The sequence below is a fragment of the Ranitomeya imitator genome, chromosome 3, assembly GCF_032444005.1.
Source record: "Ranitomeya imitator isolate aRanImi1 chromosome 3, aRanImi1.pri, whole genome shotgun sequence".
Classification (NCBI taxonomy): domain Eukaryota; kingdom Metazoa; phylum Chordata; class Amphibia; order Anura; family Dendrobatidae; genus Ranitomeya; species Ranitomeya imitator.
Window position 1 is genome coordinate 24,735,290 of NC_091284.1, and position 23,885 is coordinate 24,759,174.

Sequence of the window (23,885 nt, forward strand, 5' to 3'; positions counted from 1 at the left end):
AGATACAGACCCCAGAGAACACTGCCAATACAGATACAGACCCCAGAGAACACTGCCTATACAGATACAGACCCCAGAGAACACTGCCTATACAGATACAGACCCCAGAGAACACTCCCTATACAGATACAGACCCCAGAGAACACTGCCTATACAGATACAGACCCCAGAGAACACTGCCTATACAGATACAGACCCCAGAGCACACTGCCTATACAGATACAGACCCCAGAGCACACTGCCTATACAGATACAGACCCCAGAGAACACTGCCTATACAGATACAGACCCCAGAGCACACTGCCTATACAGATACAGACCCCAGAGAACACTGCCTATACAGATACAGACCCCAGAGCACACTGCCTATACAGATACAGACCCCAGAGAACACTGCCTATACAGATACAGACCCCAGAGAACACTGCCTATACAGATACAGACCCCAGAGAACACTGCCTATACAGATACAGACCCCAGAGCACACTGCCTATACAGATACAGACCCCAGAGAACACTGCCTATACAGATACAGACCCCAGAGCACACTGCCTATACAGATACAGACCCCAGAGCACACTCCCTATACAGATACAGACCCCAGAGCACACTGCCTATACAGATACAGACCCCAGAGCACACTGCCTATACAGATACAGACCCCAGAGCACACTGCCTATACAGATACAGACCCCCAGAGAACACTCCCTATACAGATACAGACCCCAGAGCACACTGCCTATACAGATACAGACCCCAGATCACACTGCCTATACAGATACAGACCCCAGAGAATACTGCCTATACAGATACAGACCCCCAGAGAAACCTGCCTATACAGATACAGACCCCAGAGCACACTGCCTATACAGATACAGACCCCAGAGAACACTGCCTATACAGATACAGACCCCAGAGCACACTGCCTATACAGATACAGACCCCAGAGAACACTCCCTATACAGATACAGACCCCAGAGAACACTGCCTATACAGATACAGACCCCCAGAGAAACCTGCCTATACAGATACAGACCCCAGAGCACACTGCCTATACAGATACAGACCCCAGAGAACACTGCCTATACAGATACAGACCCCAGAGCACACTGCCTATACAGATACAGACCCCAGAGCACACTGCCTATACAGATACAGACCCCAGAGAACACTGCCTATACAGATACAGACCCCAGAGCACACTCCCTATACAGATACAGACCCCAGAGAATACTGCCTATACAGATACAGACCCCCAGAGAAACCTGCCTATACAGATACAGACCCCAGAGCACACTGCCTATACAGATACAGACCCCAGAGAACACTGCCTATACAGATACAGACCCCAGAGCACACTGCCTATACAGATACAGACCCCAGAGAACACTCCCTATACAGATACAGACCCCAGAGAATACTGCCTATACAGATACAGACCCCCAGAGAAACCTGCCTATACAGATACAGACCCCAGAGCACACTGCCTATACAGATACAGACCCCAGAGAACACTGCCTATACAGATACAGACCCCAGAGCACACTGCCTATACAGATACAGACCCCAGAGAACACTGCCTATACAGATACAGACCCCAGAGCACACTCCCTATACAGATACAGACCCCAGAGAACACTGCCTATACAGATACAGACCCCAGAGAACACTGCCTATACAGATACAGACCCCAGAGAACACTGCCTATACAGATACAGACCCCAGACCACACTGCCTATACAGATAGAGACCCCAGAGCACACTCCCTATACAGATACAGACCCCAGAGCACACTGCCAATACAGATACAGACCCCAGAGAACACTGCCAATACAGATACAGACCCCAGAGAACACTGCCTATACAGATACAGACCCCCAGAGAAACCTGCCTATACAGATACAGACCCCAGAGCACACTGCCTATACATATACAGACCCCAGAGCACACTGCCTATACAGATACAGACCCCAGAGAACACTGCCTATACAGACAGACCCCAGAGAACACTGCCTATACAGATACAGACCCCAGAGAACACTGCCTATACAGATACAGACCCCCAGAGAAACCTGCCTATACAGATACAGACCCCAGACCACACTGCCTATACAGATAGAGACCCCAGAGCACACTCCCTATACAGATACAGACCCCAGAGCACACTGCCAATACAGATACAGACCCCAGAGAACACTGCCTATACAGATACAGACCCCCAGAGAAACCTGCCTATACAGATACAGACCCCAGAGCACACTGCCTATACAGATACAGACCCCAGAGAACACTGCCTATACAGACAGACCCCAGAGAACACTGCCTATACAGATACAGACCCCAGAGAACACTGCCTATACAGATACAGACCCCAGACCACACTCCCTATACAGATACAGACCCCAGAGCACACTGGCTATACAGATACAGACCCCAGAGAACACTGCCTATACAGATACAGACCCCAGAGAACACTGCCTATACAGATACAGACCCCAGAGAACACTCCCTATACAGATACAGACCCCAGAGCACACTGCCTATACAGATACAGACCCCAGAGAACACTCCCTATACAGATACAGACCCCAGAGCACACTCCCTATACAGATACAGACCCCAGAGCACACTGCCTATACAGATACAGACCCCAGAGAACACTGCCTATACAGATACAGACCCCAGAGAACACTGCCTATACAGATACAGACCCCAGAGCACACTGCCTATACAGATACAGACCCCAGAGAACACTGCCTATACAGATACAGACCCCAGAGAACACTGCCTATACAGATACAGACCCCAGAGAACACTGCCTATACAGATACAGACCCCAGAGAACACTGCCTATACAGATACAGACCCCAGAGCACACTGCCTATACAGATACAGACCCCAGAGAACACTCCCTATACAGATACAGACCCCAGAGCACACTGCCTATACAGATACAGACCCCAGAGAACACTGCCTATACAGATACAGACCCCAGAGCACACTGCCTATACAGATACAGACCCCAGAGAACACTCCCTATACAGATACAGACCCCAGAGCACACTGCCAATACAGATACAGACCCCAGAGAACACTGCCTATACAGATACAGACCCCAGAGCACACTGCCTATACAGATACAGACCCCAGAGAAACCTGCCTATACAGATACAGACCCCAGAGCACACTGCCTATACAGATACAGACCCCAGAGCACACTGCCTATACAGATACAGACCCCAGAGAACACTGCCTATACAGATACAGACCCCAGAGCACACTCCCTATACAGATACAGACCCCAGAGAACACTGCCTATACAGATACAGACCCCAGAGCACACTGCCTATACTGATACAGACCCCAGAGAACACTCCCTATACAGATACAGACCCCAGAGCACACTCCCTATACAGATACAGACCCCAGAGAACACTGCCTATACAGATACAGACCCCAGAGCACACTGCCTATACAGATACAGACCCCAGAGAACACTGCCTATACAGATACAGACCCCAGAGCACACTGCCTATACAGATACAGACCCCAGAGAACACTCCCTATACAGATACAGACCCCCAGAGAAACCTGCCTATACAGATACAGACCCCAGAGCACACTGCCTATACAGATACAGACCCCAGAGCACACTCCCTATACAGATACAGACGCCAGAGAACACTGCCTATACAGATACAGACCCCAGAGAATACTCCCTATACAGATACAGACCCCAGAGCACACTCCCTATACAGATACAGACCCCAGAGAACACTGCCTATACAGATACAGACCCCAGAGCACACTGCCTATACAGATACAGACCCCAGAGAACACTGCCTATACAGATACAGACCCCAGAGCACACTGCCTATACAGATACAGACCCCAGAGCACACTCCCTATACAGATACAGACCCCAGAGCACACTGCCTATACAGATACAGACCCCAGAGCACACTGCCTATACAGATACAGACCCCAGAGAACACTGCCTATACAGATACAGACCCCAGAGCACACTGCCTATACAGATACAGACCCCAGAGCACACTGCCTATACAGATACAGACCCCCAGAGAAACCTGCCTATACAGATACAGACCCCAGAGCACACTGCCTATACAGATACAGACCCCAGAGCACACTGCCTATACAGATACAGACCCCAGAGCACACTGCCTATACAGATACAGACCCCAGAGAACACTGCCTATACAGATACAGACCCCAGAGAACACTGCCTATACAGATACAGACCCCAGAGCACACTGCCTATACAGATACAGACCCCAGAGAACACTCCCTATACAGATACAGACCCCAGAGCACACTGCCTATACAGATACAGACCCCAGAGCACACTGCCTATACAGATACAGACCCCCAGAGAAACCTGCCTATACAGATACAGACCCCAGAGAACACTCCCTATACAGATACAGACCCCAGAGCACACTCCCTATACATATACAGACCCCAGAGAACACTGCCTATACAGATACAGACCCCAGAGAACACTCCCTATACAGATACAGACCCCAGAGAACACTGCCTATACAGATACAGACCCCAGAGAACACTCCCTATACAGATACAGACCCCAGAGAACACTGCCTATACAGATACAGACCCCAGAGAACACTGCCTATACAGATACAGACCCCAGAGAACACTGCCTATACAGATACAGACCCCAGAGAACACTCCCTATACAGATACAGACCCCAGAGAACACTACCTATACAGATACAGACCCCAGAGAACACTGCCTATACAGATACAGACCCCAGAGCACACTGCCTATACAGATACAGACCCCAGAGAACACTCCCTATACAGATACAGACCCCAGAGCACACTGCCTATACAGATACAGACCCCAGAGAACACTGCCTATACAGATAGAGACCCCAGAGTACACTCCCTATACAGATACAGACCCCAGAGAACACTGCCTATACAGATACAGACCCCAGAGCACACTCCCTATACAGATACAGACCCCAGAGCACACTCCCTATACAGATACAGACCCCAGAGCACACTGCCTATACAGATACAGACCCCAGAGAACACTCCCTATACAGATACAGCCCCCAGAGCACACTCCCTATACAGATACAGACCCCAGAGAACACTGCCTATACAGATACAGACCCCAGAGCACACTGCCTATACAGATACAGACCCCCAGAGAAACCTGCCTATACAGATACAGACCCCAGAGCACACTCCCTATACAGATACAGACGCCAGAGCACACTGCCTATACAGATACAGACCCCAGAGAACACTGCCTATACAGATACAGACCCCAGAGAACACTCCCTATACAGATACAGACCCCAGAGCACACTGCCTATACAGATACAGACCCCAGAGAACACTGCCTATACAGATACAGACCCCAGAGCACACTGCCTATACAGATACAGACCCCAGAGAACACTCCCTATACAGATACAGACCCCCAGAGAAACCTGCCTATACAGATACAGACCCCAGAGCACACTCCCTATACAGATACAGACGCCAGAGCACACTGCCTATACAGATACAGACCCCAGAGCACACTGCCTATACAGATACAGACCCCAGAGAACACTCCCTATACAGATACAGACGCCAGAGCACACTGCCTATACAGATACAGACCCCAGAGCACACTGCCTATACAGATACAGACCCCAGAGAACACTCCCTATACAGATACAGACCCCAGAGCACACTGCCTATACAGATACAGACCCCAGAGAACACTGCCTATACAGATAGAGACCCCAGAGTACACTCCCTATACAGATACAGACCCCAGAGAACACTCCCTATACAGATACAGACCCCAGAGCACACTGCCTATACAGATACAGACCCCAGAGAACACTCCCTATACAGATACAGACCCCAGAGCACACTGCCTATACAGATACAGACCCCAGAGAACACTCCCTATACAGATACAGACCCCAGAGAACACTGCCTATACAGATACAGACCCCAGAGCACACTGCCTATACAGATACAGACCCCAGAGAACACTCCCTATACAGATACAGACCCCAGAGCACACTGCCAATACAGATACAGACCCCAGAGAACACTCCCTATACAGATACAGACCCCAGAGCACACTCCCTATACAGATACAGACCCCAGAGCACACTGCCTATACAGACAGACCCCAGAGCACACTGCCTATACAGATACAGACCCCAGAGAACACTGCCTATACAGATACAGACCCCAGAGCACACTGCCTATATAGATACAGACCCCAGAGCACACTGCCAATACAGATACAGACCCCAGAGCACACTGCCTATACAGATACAGACCCCAGAGCATACTGCCTATACAGATACAGACCCCAGAGAACACTCCCTATACAGATACAGACCCCCAGAGAAACCTGCCTATACAGATACAGACCCCAGAGAACACTCCCTATACAGATACAGACCCCAGAGCACACTCCCTATACAGATACAGACGCCAGAGAACACTCCCTATACAGATACAGACCCCAGAGAACACTGCCTATACAGATACAGACCCCAGAGAACACTGCCTATACAGATACAGACCCCAGAGCACACTGCCTATACAGATACAGACCCCAGAGAATACTCCCTATACAGATACAGACCCCAGAGCACACTCCCTATACAGATACAGACCCCAGAGAACACTGCCTATACAGATACAGACCCCAGAGCACACTGCCTATACAGATACAGACCCCAGAGCACACTGCCTATACAGATACAGACCCCAGAGCACACTCCCTATACAGATACAGACCCCAGAGCACACTGCCTATACAGATACAGACCCCAGAGCACACTGCCTATACAGATACAGACCCCAGAGCACACTGCCTATACAGATACAGACCCCCAGAGAACACTGCCTATACAGATACAGACCCCAGAGCACACTGCCTATACAGATACAGACCCCAGAGCACACTCCCTATACAGATAGAGACGCCAGAGCACACTGCCTATACAGATACAGACCCCAGAGAACACTCCCTATACAGATACAGACCCCAGAGAACACTGCCTATACAGATACAGACCCCAGAGAACACTGCCTATACAGATACAGACCCCCAGAGAAACCTGCCTATACAGATACAGACCCCAGAGCACACTGCCTATACAGATACAGACCCCAGAGAACACTGCCTATACAGATACAGACCCCAGAGAACACTGCCTATACAGATACAGACCCCCAGAGAAACCTGCCTATACAGATACAGACCCCAGAGCACACTCCCTATACAGATACAGACCCCAGAGAACACTGCCTATACAGATACAGACCCCAGAGCACACTGCCAATACAGATACAGACCCCAGAGCACACTCCCTATACAGATACAGACCCCAGAGAACACTGCCTATACAGATACAGACCCCAGAGCACACTGCCTATACAGATACAGACCCCAGAGCACACTGCCTATACAGATACAGACCCCAGAGCACACTGCCTATACAGATACAGACCCCAGAGCACACTGCCTATACAGATACAGACCCCAGAGCACACTGCCTATACAGATACAGACCCCAGAGAACACTCCCTATACAGATACAGACACCAGAGCACACTGCCTATACAGATACAGACCCCAGAGAACACTCCCTATACAGATACAGACCCCAGAGAACACTCCCTATACAGATACAGACCCCAGAGCACACTGCCTATACAGATACAGACCCCAGAGAACACTCCCTATACAGATACAGACCCCAGAGAACACTGCCTATACAGATACAGACCCCAGAGAACACTGCCTATACAGATACAGACCCCAGAGCACACTGCCAATACAGATACAGACCCCAGAGCACACTGCCTATACAGATACAGACCCCAGAGAACACTGCCTATACAGATACAGACCCCAGAGAACACTGCCTATACAGATACAGACCCCAGAGCACACTCCCTATACAGATACAGACCCCAGAGCACACTGCCTATACAGATACAGACCCCAGAGAACACTGCCAATACAGATACAGACCCCAGAGCACACTCCCTATACAGATACAGACCCCAGAGCACACTGCCTATACAGATACAGACCCCAGAGAACACTGCCTATACAGATACAAACCCCAGAGCACACTGCCAATACAGATACAGACCCCAGAGAACACTCCCTATACAGATACAGACCCCAGAGAACACTGCCTATACAGATACAGACCCCAGAGAACACTGCCTATACAGATACAGACCCCAGAGAACACTCCCTATACAGATACAGACCCCAGAGAACACTGCCTATACAGATACAAACCCCAGAGCACACTGCCAATACAGATACAGACCCCAGAGAACACTCCCTATACAGATACAGACCCCAGAGAACACTGCCTATACAGATACAGACCCCAGAGAACACTGCCTATACAGATACAGACCCCAGAGAACACTGCCTATACAGATACAGACCCCAGAGCACACTGCCTATACAGATACAGACCCTAGAGAACACTGCCTATACAGATACAGACCCCAGAGAACACTCCCTATACAGATACAGACCCCAGAGAACACTCCCTATACAGATACAGACCCCAGAGAACACTGCCTATACAGATACAGACCCCCAGAGAAACCTGCCTATACAGATACAGACCCCAGAGAACACTCCCTATACAGATACAGACCCCAGAGCACACTGCCTATACAGATACAGACCCCAGAGAACACTGCCTATACAGATACAGACCCCAGAGCACACTGCCTATACAGATACAGACCCCAGAGAACACTCCCTATACAGATACAGACCCCAGAGCACACTGCCTATACAGATACAGACCCCAGAGAACACTCCCTATACAGATACAGATCCCAGAGCACACTACCTATACAGATACAGACCCCAGAGAACACTCCCTATACAGATACAGACCCCAGAGCACACTGCCTATACAGATACAGACCCCAGAGAACACTGCCTATACAGATACAGACCCCAGAGAACACTGCCTATACAGATACAGACCCCAGAGAACACTCCCTATACAGATACAGACCCCAGAGAACACTGCCTATACAGATACAGACCCCAGAGCACACTGCCTATACAGACAGACCCCAGAGAACACTGCCTATACAGATACAGACCCCAGAGCACACTGCCTATACAGATACAGACCCCAAAGCACACTGCCTATACAGATACAGACCCCAGAGAACACTACCTATACAGATACAGACCCCAGAGAACACTACCTATACAGATACAGACCCCAGAGAACACTGCCTATACAGATACAGACCCCAGAGCACACTGCCAATACAGATACAGACCCCAGAGCACACTCCCTATACAGATACAGACCCCAGAGAACACTGCCTATACAGATACAGACCCCAGAGCACACTGCCTATACAGATACAGACCCCAGAGCACACTGCCTATACAGATACAGACCCCAGAGCACACTGCCTATACAGATACAGACCCCAGAGCACACTGCCTATACAGATACAGACCCCAGAGCACACTGCCTATACAGATACAGACCCCAGAGAACACTCCCTATACAGATACAGACACCAGAGCACACTGCCTATACAGATACAGACCCCAGAGAACACTCCCTATACAGATACAGACCCCAGAGAACACTCCCTATACAGATACAGACCCCAGAGCACACTGCCTATACAGATACAGACCCCAGAGAACACTCCCTATACAGATACAGACACCAGAGCACACTGCCTATACAGATACAGACCCCAGAGAACACTGCCTATACAGATACAGACCCCAGAGAACACTCCCTATACAGATACAGACCCCAGAGCACACTGCCTATACAGATACAGACCCTAGAGAACACTGCCTATACAGATACAGACCCCCAGAGAAACCTGCCTATACAGATACAGACCCCAGAGCACACTGCCTATACAGATACAGACCCCAGAGAACACTCCCTATACAGATACAGACCCCAGAGAACACTGCCTATACAGATACAGACCCCAGAGAACACTCCCTATACAGATACAGACCCCAGAGAACACTGCCTATACAGATACAGACCCCAGAGCACACTGCCTATACAGATACAGACCCCAGAGCACACTGCCTATACAGATACAGACCCCAGAGCACACTGCCTATACAGATACAGACCCCCAGAGAAACCTGCCTATACAGATACAGACCCCAGAGAACACTCCCTATACAGATACAGACCCCAGAGCACACTGCCTATACAGATACAGACCCCAGAGCACACTGCCTATACAGATACAGACCCCAGAGAACACTGCCTATACAGATACAGACCCCAGAGAACACTCCCTATACAGATACAGACCCCAGAGCACACTGCCTATACAGATACAGACCCCAGAGCACACTGCCTATACAGATACAGACCCCAGAGAACACTGCCTATACAGATACAGACCCCAGAGAACACTGCCTATACAGATACAGACCCCAGAGCACACTGCCTATACAGATACAGACCCCAGAGCACACTCCCTATACAGATACAGACCCCAGAGAACACTGCCTATACAGATACAGACCCCAGAGAACACTGCCTATACAGATACAGACCCCAGAGAACACTCCCTATACAGATACAGACCCCAGAGCACACTACCTATACAGATACAGACCCCAGAGCACACTGCCTATACAGATACAGACCCCAGAGAACACTACCTATACAGATACAGACCCCAGAGAACACTCCCTATACAGATACAGACCCCAGAGCACACTGCCTATACAGATACAGACCCCAGAGCACACTGCCTATACAGATACAGACCCCAGAGAACACTGCCTATACAGATACAGACCCCTGAGAACACTGCCTATACAGATACAGACCCCAGAGAACACTGCCTATACAGATACAGACCCCAGAGAACACTCCCTATACAGATACAGACCCCAGAGCACACTGCCTATACAGATACAGACCCCAGAGAACACTCCCTATACAGATACAGACCCCAGAGAACACTGCCTATACAGATACAGACCCCAGAGAACACTCCCTATACAGATACAGACCCCAGAGAACACTGCCTATACAGATACAGACCCCAGAGAACACTACCTATACAGATACAGACCCCAGAGAACACTGCCTATACAGATACAGACCCCAGAGAACACTCCCTATACAGATACAGACCCCAGAGCACACTCACTATACAGATACAGACCCCAGAGCACACTCCCTATACAGATACAGACCCCAGAGAACACTGCCTATACAGATACAGACCCCAGAGAACACTCCCTATACAGATACAGACCCCAGAGCACACTCACTATACAGATACAGACCCCAGAGCACACTCCCTATACAGATACAGACCCCAGAGAACACTGCCTATACAGATACAGACCCCAGAGAACACTGCCTATACAGATACAGACCCCAGAGAACACTGCCTATACAGACAGACCCCAGAGAACACTGCCTATACAGATACAGACCCCAGAGCACACTGCCTATACAGATACAGACCCCAGAGCACACTCCCTATACAGATACAGACCCCAGAGCACACTCCCTATACAGATACAGACCCCAGAGAACACTGCCTATACAGATACAGACCCCAGAGAACACTGCCTATACAGATACAGACCCCAGAGAACACTCCCTATACAGATACAGACCCCAGAGCACACTGCCTATACAGATACAGACCCCAGAGCACACTCACTATACAGATACAGACCCCAGAGCACACTCCCTATACAGATACAGACCCCAGAGAACACTGCCTATACAGATACAGACCCCAGAGAACACTGCCTATACAGATACAGACCCCAGAGAACACTGCCTATACAGACAGACCCCAGAGAACACTGCCTATACAGATACAGACCCCAGAGCACACTGCCTATACAGATACAGACCCCAGAGCACACTGCCTATACAGATACAGACCCCAGAGAACACTGCCTATACAGATACAGACCCCAGAGAACACTGCCTATACAGATACAGACCCCAGAGAACACTGCCTATACAGATACAGACCCCAGAGAACACTCCCTATACAGATACAGACCCCAGAGCACACTGCCTATACAGATACAGACCCCAGAGAACACTCCCTATACAGATACAGACCCCAGAGAACACTGCCTATACAGATACAGACCCCAGAGAACACTCCCTATACAGATACAGACCCCAGAGAACACTGCCTATACAGATACAGACCCCAGAGAACACTACCTATACAGATACAGACCCCAGAGAACACTGCCTATACAGATACAGACCCCAGAGAACACTGCCTATACAGATACAGACCCCAGAGAACACTCCCTATACAGATACAGACCCCAGAGCACACTGCCTATACAGATACAGACCCCAGAGAACACTCCCTATACAGATACAGACCCCAGAGCACACTCACTATACAGATACAGACCCCAGAGCACACTCCCTATACAGATACAGACCCCAGAGAACACTTCCTATACAGATACAGACCCCAGAGAACACTGCCTATACAGATACAGACCCCAGAGAACACTCCCTATACAGATACAGACCCCAGAGCACACTGCCTATACAGATACAGACCCCAGAGAACACTCCCTATACAGATACAGACCCCAGAGCACACTCACTATACAGATACAGACCCCAGAGCACACTCCCTATACAGATACAGACCCCAGAGAACACTCCCTATACAGATACAGACCCCAGAGAACACTGCCTATACAGATACAGACCCCAGAGAACACTCCCTATACAGATACAGACCCCAGAGAACACTGCCTATACAGATACAGACCCCAGAGCACACTCCCTATACAGATACAGACCCCAGAGCACACTGCCTATACAGATACAGACCCCAGAGCACACTGCCTATACAGATACAGACCCCAGAGAACACTGCCTATACAGATACAGACCCCAGAGAACACTCCCTATACAGATACAGACCCCAGAGCACACTCCCTATACAGATACAGACCCCAGAGCACACTGCCTATACAGATACAGACCCCAGAGCACACTGCCTATACAGATACAGACCCCAGAGAACACTGCCTATACAGATACAGACCCCAGAGAACACTGCCTATACAGATACAGACCCCAGAGCACACTCCCTATACAGATACAGACCCCAGAGCACACTGCCTATACAGATACAGACCCCAGAGCACACTGCCTATACAGATACAGACCCCAGAGCACACTGCCTATACAGATACAGACCCCAGAGAACACTGCCTATACAGATACAGACCCCAGAGAACACTGCCTATACAGATACAGACCCCAGAGAACACTCCCTATACAGATACAGACCCCAGAGAACACTGCCTATACAGATACAGACCCCAGAGAATACTGCCTATACAGATACAGACCCCAGAACACACTGCCTATACAGATACAGACCCCAGAGAACACTGCCTATACAGATACAGACCCCAGAGAATACTGCCTATACAGATACAGACCCCAGAGAAACCTGCCTATACAGATACAGACCCCAGAGCACACTGCCTATACAGATACAGACCCCAGAGCACACTGCCTATACAGATACAGACCCCAGAGCACACTGCCTATACAGATACAGACCCCAGAGAACACTGCCTATACAGATACAGACCCCAGAGAACACTCCCTATACAGATACAGACCCCAGAGAACACTGCCTATACAGATACAGACCCCAGAGAACACTGCCTATACAGACAGACCCCAGAGAACACTGCCTATACAGATACAGACCCCCAGAGCCAGGGCCGTATTTAGAGTTTCTGCTGCCCTAGGCACTTTTAGTGCTGCCTCCCCCTTTGGTGAGTATAACACTATCGGCAGTGACTTTGGCAAAAATCGCTGATGTGAAAGTCGCCTTTTGCAGCAGATCCGACAGTTTTTCCGCATCTGCCGCGTAATGGATCACTTAGGGCAACACTGCGTTCGGCCTCATTCATTCCCTATGGGACTTACAGACATGTGCGGCACTTGCGGTTTTGCCGCCATCCGGCAAATGCGGTACTTGCAGCAATGAGAAAAAACACTACTAGCAGTGTTTTATGTATCATCGTAAGTGCAAAACCGCAATTGCCGCACATGTTCGCAAGTAGCCATCACTACCTGTCCCTGCACCTTGCTAGCTCATCCCTATCCAACCCTCCCTGACCTATAACTACACTATAAAGCTTCAGAAAAGCAATTTATTAACTGACATATTCCTATGATAATGAGGGCTCTAGGCTACGGCGTAGACTGGGACGGGCAGTGTCCGGGTCTCCATCCTCTCTGTGCACACCCTCAGTCCCTGCCTCACTGCCTGTGCACAGACCTCCCTCCACCGCACCCGGTAATCGCCGCTCGCAGTAGCATACCAGCAGAGGTGTATCTAGGGTTTCTGGCACCCGGGGAAAGAATTCATTTTGGTGCCCCCCCTCCGCCAAGGACATATGTGATTTGCACACTCAGTCATGTGCCCACGAGCTCCTCTCCCTAATGCTCTCAATGTTCAGTGAAAAACTAAGAGAAGCAGAAGAGAAGCTCGTTGTCGCAGGACCATAAGAGTATGTGTCCACGTTCAGGATTGCATCAGGATTTGGTCAGGATTTTTCATCAGTATTTGTAGCCAAAACCAGGAGTGGAACAATTAGGGTATGTTTCCACGTGCAGGAAACGCTGCGTGTCTGACGCTGCATAGAGCCGCAACGTCAAACACGCAGCGTCCAGATGTTACAGCATAGTGGAGGGGATTTAATGAAATCCCGTCTCCACTATGCGTGGTAACACGCACGCGGCGGCCCTGCGACTCCGGACATGCTGCGCGTCTTTTCAGATCGCAGCATGTCCGTATATCTTGCGGCGTCGCTGCGGCGCCGCAAGATATAGCACAGGGCGCTATGGTGGGGTGCGATGATGCCGGATGTGTGCTGTGAACACATCCGGCATCATCGCGTCCCAGAAAGGGGGCGGGGCTTACCGCAGAGCGGCTAAGCCGCTCCGGCGATACCGCCGGCCATCCTGAAAGTGGACACATAGCCTTAGAGGAAAACTATAATAGAAACATATGCACCACTTCTGTATTTATCACCCACTCCTGGTTTTGGCTACAAATACTGATGTAAAATACTGACCAAATCCTGATGCAATCCTGAACGTGGACACATACTCTAAGTCTGAAAATCGCATATGAGTGACGTGTCCATGTGACGACTACTGGAACTTGCAGAGCTGAATCCTGACATCGCAGCTTCTGAATTCTCACAACGCATGCACTGCACACTTTTAGGATTCTCCCTTGCCGGTGGACAGTCATGTCAGCACAAGTATGTGATTTGTATACTTCTGACCACATTCCGACTAGATGTGCCCGGCCTCGCTCAGTTCATTTTCATTGACGGAGGTCACGCATGTCTAGTCAGCACATGATCGCATTAATGTAAATCCCCAGCATGAGAGAATCCTGACAGCGTGCAGTGTGCACTGTGAGAATTCAGAAGTCTGCAGTCACAAAGAATGACTGCAGACTCATCACAAGCCTGGACATCCCCTTTAAAAGGGACTCTGTCACCTGAATTTGGAGGGAACAATTTTCAGCCATAGGGGCGGGGTTTTCGGGTGTTTGATTCACCCTTTCCTTACCCGCTGGCTGCATGCTGGCTGCAATATTGGATTGAAGCTCATTCTCTGTCCTCCATAGTACACGCCTGCACAAGGCAAGATTGCAGATTGTGCAGGTACAGTATGTACTACGGAGGACAGAGAATGAGCTTCAATCCAATATTGCAGCCAGCATGCAGCCAGCGGGTATGGAAAGGGTGAATCAAACACCCGAAAACCCCACCCCTATGGCTGAAAATTTTTCCCTCCAAATTCAGGTGACAGTGTCCCTTTAAATCTCCTAGCATATATAAAAACATGAGAGTTAGCATCACAAATAACATTTACATCCAGGTACCTGATAGATGACGTCGCCTCTGGAGCCGTTCTCCTTTTCTTCATCTTGTCCAGATCCCATGATGAGTTTTCTCATCCACAGCCGTCTCTGCAGACTTCCATCTTCGCCGCTCTTTTGCAGAAAGTCTCCACATGACGCCCTTAAAGATACAAGTGTCATTATAATGCTCCCAAATAAAAAATTGCCCCTCACTATATTGTCTGCACAAAGTATGACCCCCACACTGTCCCTCTTATGGTACATGCTCTTCACACTGACCTCTCCTTTCGATACCGATCCCCTCTTCACACTGTCCTCTCACACTGTGTCCCCCTTATAGGGCCCAGTATTTATACTCCATATTTATACTCCATCCTCCCACACTGCGTTCATGCCTCCCCCATCCTCCCACCCTGCGTTCATGGCTCCCCCATCCTTCCCCCTGCAAGCATGGCTCCCCCATCCTCCCACTCTGCGTTCATGGCTCCCCATCCTTCTCCCCTGCGTTCATGGCTCCCCCATCCTTCTCCCATGCGTTCATGGCTCCCCCATCCTCCCACTCTGCGTTCATGGCTCCCCCATCCTCCCACTCTGCGTTCATGGCTCCTCATCCTTCTCCCCTGCGTTCATGGCTCCCCCATCCTTCTCCCCTGCGTTCATGGCTCCCCCATCCTCCCACCCTGCGTTCATGGCTCCCCCATCCTTCTCCCCTGCGTTCACGGCTCCCCCATCCTTCTCCCCTGCGTTCACGGCTCCCCATCCTTCTCCCCTGCGTGCACGGCTCCCCATCCTTCTCCCCTGTATGCACGGCTCCCCATCCTTCTCCCCTGCGTTCACGGCTCCCCATCCTTCTCCCCTGTGTGCACGGCTCCCCATCCTTCTCCCCTGTATGCACGGCTCCCCATCCTTCTCCCCTGTGTGCACGGCTCCCCATCCTTCTCCCCTGTGTGCACGGCTCCCCATCCTTCTCCCATGTGTGCACGGCTCCCCATCCTTCTCCCATGTATGCACGGCTCCCCATCCTTCTCCCCTGTGTGCACGGCTCCCCATCCTTCTCCCCTGTATGCACGGCTCCCCATCCTTCTCCCCTGTACGCACGGCTCCCCATCCTTCTCCCCTGTACGCACGGCTCCCCATCCTTCTCCCCTGTACGCACGGCTCCCCATCCTTCTCCCCTGTGTGCACGGCTCCCCATCCTTCTCCCCTGTGTGCACGGTTCCCATCCTTCTCCCCTGTATGCACGGCTCCCCATCCTTCTCTCCTGTGTGCACGGCTCCCCATCCTTCTCCCCTGTATGCACGGCTCCCCATCCTTCTCCCCTGTATGCACGGCTCCCCATCCTTCTCCCCTGTGTGCACGGCTCCCCATCCTTCTCCCCTGTGTGCACGGCTCCCCATCCTTCTCCCCTGTGTGCACGGCTCCCCATCCTTCTCCCCTGTGTGCACGGCTCCCCATCCTTCTCCCCTGTGTGCACGGCTCCCCATCCTTCTCCCCTGTATGCACGGCTCCCCATCCTTCTCCCCTGTATGCACGGCTCCCCATCCTTCTCCCCTGTATGCACGGCTCCCCATCCTTCTCCCCTGTATGCACGGCTCCCCATCCTTCTCCCCTGTATGCACGGCTCCCCATCCTTCTCCCCTGTATGCACGGCTCCCCATCCTTCTCCCCTGTATGCACGGCTCCCCATCCTTCTCCCCTGTATGCACGGCTCCCCATCCTTCCCCCCTTTGTGCACGGTTCCCATCCTTCTCCCCTGTATGCACGGCTCCCCATCCTTCTCCCCTGTGTGCACGGCTCCCCATCCTTCTCCCCTGTGTGCACGGCTCCCCATCCTTCTCCCCTGTATGCACGGCTCCCCATCCTTCTCCCCTGTATGCACGGCTCCCCATCCTTCTCCCCTGTGTGCACGGCTCCCCATCCTTCTCCCCTGTATGCACGGCTCCCCATCCTTCTCCCCTGTATGCACGGCTCCCCATCCTTCTCCCCTGTATGCACGGCTCCCCATCCTTCTCCCCTGTATGCACGGCTCCCCATCCTTCTCCCCTGTGTGCACGGCTCCCCATCCTTCTCCCCTGTGTGCACGGTTCCCATCCTTCTCCCCTGTATGCACGGCTCCCCATCCTTCTCCCCTGTGTGCACGGCTCCCCATCCTTCTCCCCTGTATGCACGGCTCCCCATCCTTCTCCCCTGTGTGCACGGCTCCCCATCCTTCTCCCCTGTGTGCACGGCTCCCCATCCTTCTCCCCTGTATGCACGGCTCCCCATCCTTCTCCCCTGTATGCACGGCTCCCCATCCTTCTCCCCTGTATGCACGGCTCCCCATCCTTCTCCCCTGTATGCACGGCTCCCCATCCTTCTCCCCTGTATGCACGGCTCCCCATCCTTCTCCCCTGTATGCACGGCTCCCCATCCTTCTCCCCTGTATGCACGGCTCCCCATCCTTCTCCCCTGTATGCACGGCTCCCCATCCTTCTCCCCTGTATGCACGGCTCCCCATCCTTCTCCCCTGTATGCACGGCTCCCCATCCTTCTCCCCTGTATGCACGGCTCCCCATCCTTCTCCCCTGTGTGCACGGCTCCCCATCCTTCTCCCCTGTGTGCACGGCTCCCCATCCTTCTCCCCTGTATGCACGGCTCCCCATCCTTCTCCCCTGTATGCACGGCTCCCCATCCTTCTCCCCTGTATGCACGGCTCCCCATCCTTCTCCCCTGTATGCACGGCTCCCCATCCTTCTCCCCTGTATGCACGGCTCCCCATCCTTCTCCCCTGTATGCACGGCTCCCCATCCTTCCCCCCTGTGTGCACGGCACCCCACTTTTTTTCCCTGTCATACTTACCTCTCACCGGCGCGCAGCACAGAACTTCCTGGCATCTCAGCGTCTTCCTTCCTGTCTTCAGCGGTCACATGGTAGCGCTAATTAAGGGTGATGAATATGCGCATATTCATCACCCTTAATGATCGGTACCATGTGACCGCTGAAGACAGGACGCGCTGCAGGCGCTGAGACGCAGTTGCAGCCACCGCTGGAGGAAGGTGAGTATTACGTCTTCAGGGAGGGAGGGAGGGGGGCGGGAAGGAGGGAGGAGGGGGGGGGGGCGGGAAGGAGGGAGGGAGGAGGGGGGGCGGAAACTTGACCCCGGAGTTTTATAAAAAAAAAAAAAAAAAAACCTAGCTCAAGGGTGCCCCCCCGCATCCCGCCGCCCTAGGCACGTGCCCTCAAGTGCCTAGTGGCAAATACGGCCCTGCCCAGAGCACACTGCCTATACAGATACAGACCCCAGAGAACACTGCCTATACAGATACAGACCCCAGAGAACACTCCCTATACAGATACAGACCCCAGAGAACACTCCCTATACAGATACAGACCCCAGAGAACACTGCCTATACAGATACAGACCCCAGAGAACACTCCCTATACAGATACAGACCCCAGAGAACACTCCCTATACAGATACAGACCCCAGAGAACACTGCCTATACAGATACAGACCCCAGAGAACACTGCCTATACAGATACAGACCCCAGAGAACACTCCCTATACAGATACAGACCCCAGAGAACACTGCCTATACAGATACAGACCCCAGAGAACACTGCCTATACAGATACAGACCCCAGAGAACACTGCCTATACAGATACAGACCCCAGAGAACACTGCCTATACAGATACAGACCCCAGAGAACACTCCCTATACAGATACAGACCCCAGAGAACACTCCCTATACAGATACAGACCCCAGAGAACACTCCCTATACAGATACAGACCCCAGAGAACACTGCCTATACAGATACAGACCCCAGAGAACACTCCCTATACAGATACAGACCCCAGAGAACACTGCCTATACAGATACAGACCCCAGAGAACACTGCCTATACAGATACAGACCCCAGAGAACACTCCCTATACAGATACAGACCCCAGAGAACACTGCCTATACAGATACAGACCCCAGAGCACACTGCCTATACAGATACAGACCCCAGAGAACACTGCCTATACAGATACAGACCCCAGAGCACACTGCCAATACAGATACAGACCCCAGAGAACACTGCCTATACAGATACAGACCCCAGAGAACACTCCCTATACAGATACAGACCCCAGAGCACACTCCCTATACAGATACAGACCCCAGAGCACACTGCCTATACAGATACAGACCCCAGAGCACACTGCCTATACAGATACAGACCCCAGAGAATACTGCCTATACAGATACAGACCCCAGAGCACACTGCCTATACAGATACAGACCCCAGAGAACACTGCCTATACAGATACAGACCCCAGAGAACACTCCCTATACAGATACAGACCCCAGAGAACACTGCCTATACAGATACAGACCCCAGAGAACACTCCCTATACAGATACAGACCCCAGAGAACACTGCCTATACAGATACAGACCCCAGAGAACACTGCCTATACAGATACAGACCCCAGAGCACACTGCCTATACAGATACAGACCCCAGAGAACACTGCCTATACAGATACAGACCCCAGAGAACACTGCCTATACAGATACAGACCCCAGAGAACACTCCCTATACAGATACAGACCCCAGAGAACACTCCCTATACAGATACAGACCCCAGAGAACACTCCCTATACAGATACAGACCCCAGAGAACACTCCCTATACAGATACAGACCCCAGAGCACACTGCCTATACAGATACAGACCCCAGAGAACACTGCCTATACAGATACAGACCCCAGAGCACACTGCCAATACAGATACAGACCCCAGAGAACACTGCCTATACAGATACAGACCCCAGAGAACACTCCCTATACAGATACAGACCCCAGAGCACACTCCCTATACAGATACAGACCCCAGAGCACACTGCCTATACAGATACAGACCCCAGAGCACACTGCCTATACAGATACAGACCCCAGAGCACACTGCCTATACAGATACAGACCCCAGAGAATACTGCCTATACAGATACAGACCCCCAGAGCACACTCCCTATACAGATACAGACCCCAGAGCACACTGCCTATACAGATACAGACCCCAGAGCACACTGCCTATACAGATACAGACCCCAGAGCACACTGCCTATACAGATACAGACCCCAGAGAATACTGCCTATACAGATACAGACCCCAGAGAACACTCCCTATACAGATACAGACCCCAGAGCACACTGCCTATACAGATACAGACCCCAGAGAACACTGCCTATACAGATACAGACCCCAGAGAACACTCCCTATACAGATACAGACCCCAGAGCACACTGCCTATACAGATACAGACCCCAGAGAACACTGCCTATACAGATACAGACCCCAGAGCACACTGCCTATACAGATACAGACCCCAGAGCGCACTGCCTATACAGATACAGACCCCAGAGAACACTCCCTATACAGATACAGACCCCAGAGAACACTGCCTATACAGATACAGACCCCAGAGCACACTGCCTATACAGATACAGACCCCAGAGCACACTGCCTATACAGATACAGACCCCAGAGCACACTGCCTATACAGATACAGACCCCAGAGAACACTGCCTATACAGATACAGACCCCAGAGCACACTGCCTATACAGATACAGACCCCAGAGCACACTGCCTATACAGATACAGACCCCAGAGCACACTGCCTATACAGATACAGACCCCAGAGCACACTGCCTATACAGATACAGACCCCAGAGCACACTGCCTATACAGATACAGACCCCAGAGCGCACTGCCTATACAGATACAGACCCCAGAGCACACTCCCTATACAGATACAGACCCCAGAGAACACTGCCTATACAGATACAGACCCCAGAGCACACTGCCTATACAGATACAGACCCCAGAGCACACTGCCTATACAGATACAGACCCCAGAGAACACTCCCTATACAGATACAGACCCCAGAGCACACTGCCTATACAGATACAGACCCCAGAGCACACTCCCTATACAGATACAGACCCCAGAGAACACTGCCTATACAGATACAGACCCCAGAGCACACTGCCTATACAGATACAGACCCCAGAGCACACTCCCTATACAGATACAGACCCCAGAGCACACTGCCTATACAGATACAGACCCCAGAGAACACTCCCTATACAGATACAGACCCCAGAGCACACTGCCTATACAGATACAGACCCCAGAGAACACTCCCTATACAGATACAGACCCCAGAGCACACTCCCTATACAGATACAGACCCCAGAGCACACTGCCTATATAGATACAGACCCCAGAGAACACTGCCTATACAGATACAGACCCCAGAGAACACTCCCTATACAGATACAGACCCCAGAGCACACTGCCTATACAGATACAGACCCCAGAGCACACTCCCTATACAGATACAGACCCCAGAGCACACTCCCTATACAGATACAGACCCCAGAGCACACTGCCTATACAGATACAGACCCCAGAGCACACTCACTATACAGATACAGACCCCAGAGCACACTGCCTATACAGATACAGACCCCAGAGCACACTGCCTATACAGATACAGACCCCAGAGCACACTCCCTATACAGATACAGACCCCAGAGCACACTGCCTATACAGATACAGACCCCAGAGAACACTCCCTATACAGATACAGACCCCAGAGCACACTCCCTATACAGATACAGACCCCAGAGCACACTGCCTATATAGATACAGACCCCAGAGAACACTGCCTATACAGATACAGACCCCAGAGAACACTCCCTATACAGATACAGACCCCAGAGCACACTGCCTATACAGATACAGACCCCAGAGCACACTGCCTATACAGATACAGACCCCAGAGCACACTCCCTATACAGATACAGACCCCAGAGCACACTGCCTATACAGATACAGACCCCAGAGCACACTCACTATACAGATACAGACCCCAGAGCACACTGCCTATACAGATACAGACCCCAGAGCACACTGCCTATACAGATACAGACCCCAGAGCACACTGCCTATACAGATACAGACCCCAGAGCACACTGCCTATACAGATACAGACCCCAGAGAACACTGCCTATACAGATACAGACCCCAGAGAACACTGCCTATACAGATACAGACCCCAGAGAACACTCCCTATACAGATACAGACCCCAGAGCACACTGCCTATACAGATACAGACCCCAGAGCACACTGCGTATACAGATACAGACCCCAGAGCACACTGCCTATACAGATACAGACCCCAGAGCACACTGCCTATACAGATACAGACCCCAGAGCACACTCCCTATACAGATACAGACCCCAGAGCACACTGCCTATACAGATACAGACCCCAGAGCACACTGCGTATACAGATACAGACCCCAGAGCACACTCCCTATACAGATACAGACCCCAGAGCACACTGCCTATACAGATACAGACCCCAGAGCACACTCCCTATACAGATACAGACCCCAGAGCACACTGCCAATACAGATACAGACCCCAGAGCACACTGCCTATATAGATACAGACCCCAGAGAACACTGCCTATACAGATACAGACCCCAGAGAACACTCCCTATACAGATACAGACCCCAGAGCACACTGCCTATATAGATACAGACCCCAGAGAACACTCCCTATACAGATACAGACCCCAGAGAACACTGCCTATACAGATACAGACCCCAGAGAACACTCCCTATACAGATACAGACCCCAGAGAACACTCCCTATACAGATACAGACCCCCAGAGAACACTGCCTATACAGATACAGACCCCAGAGCACACTGCCTATACAGATACAGACCCCAGAGAACACTGCCTATACAGATACAGACCCCAGAGAACACTGCCTATACAGATACAGACCCCAGAGAACACTGCCTATACAGATACAGACCCCAGAGAACACTGCCTATACAGATAC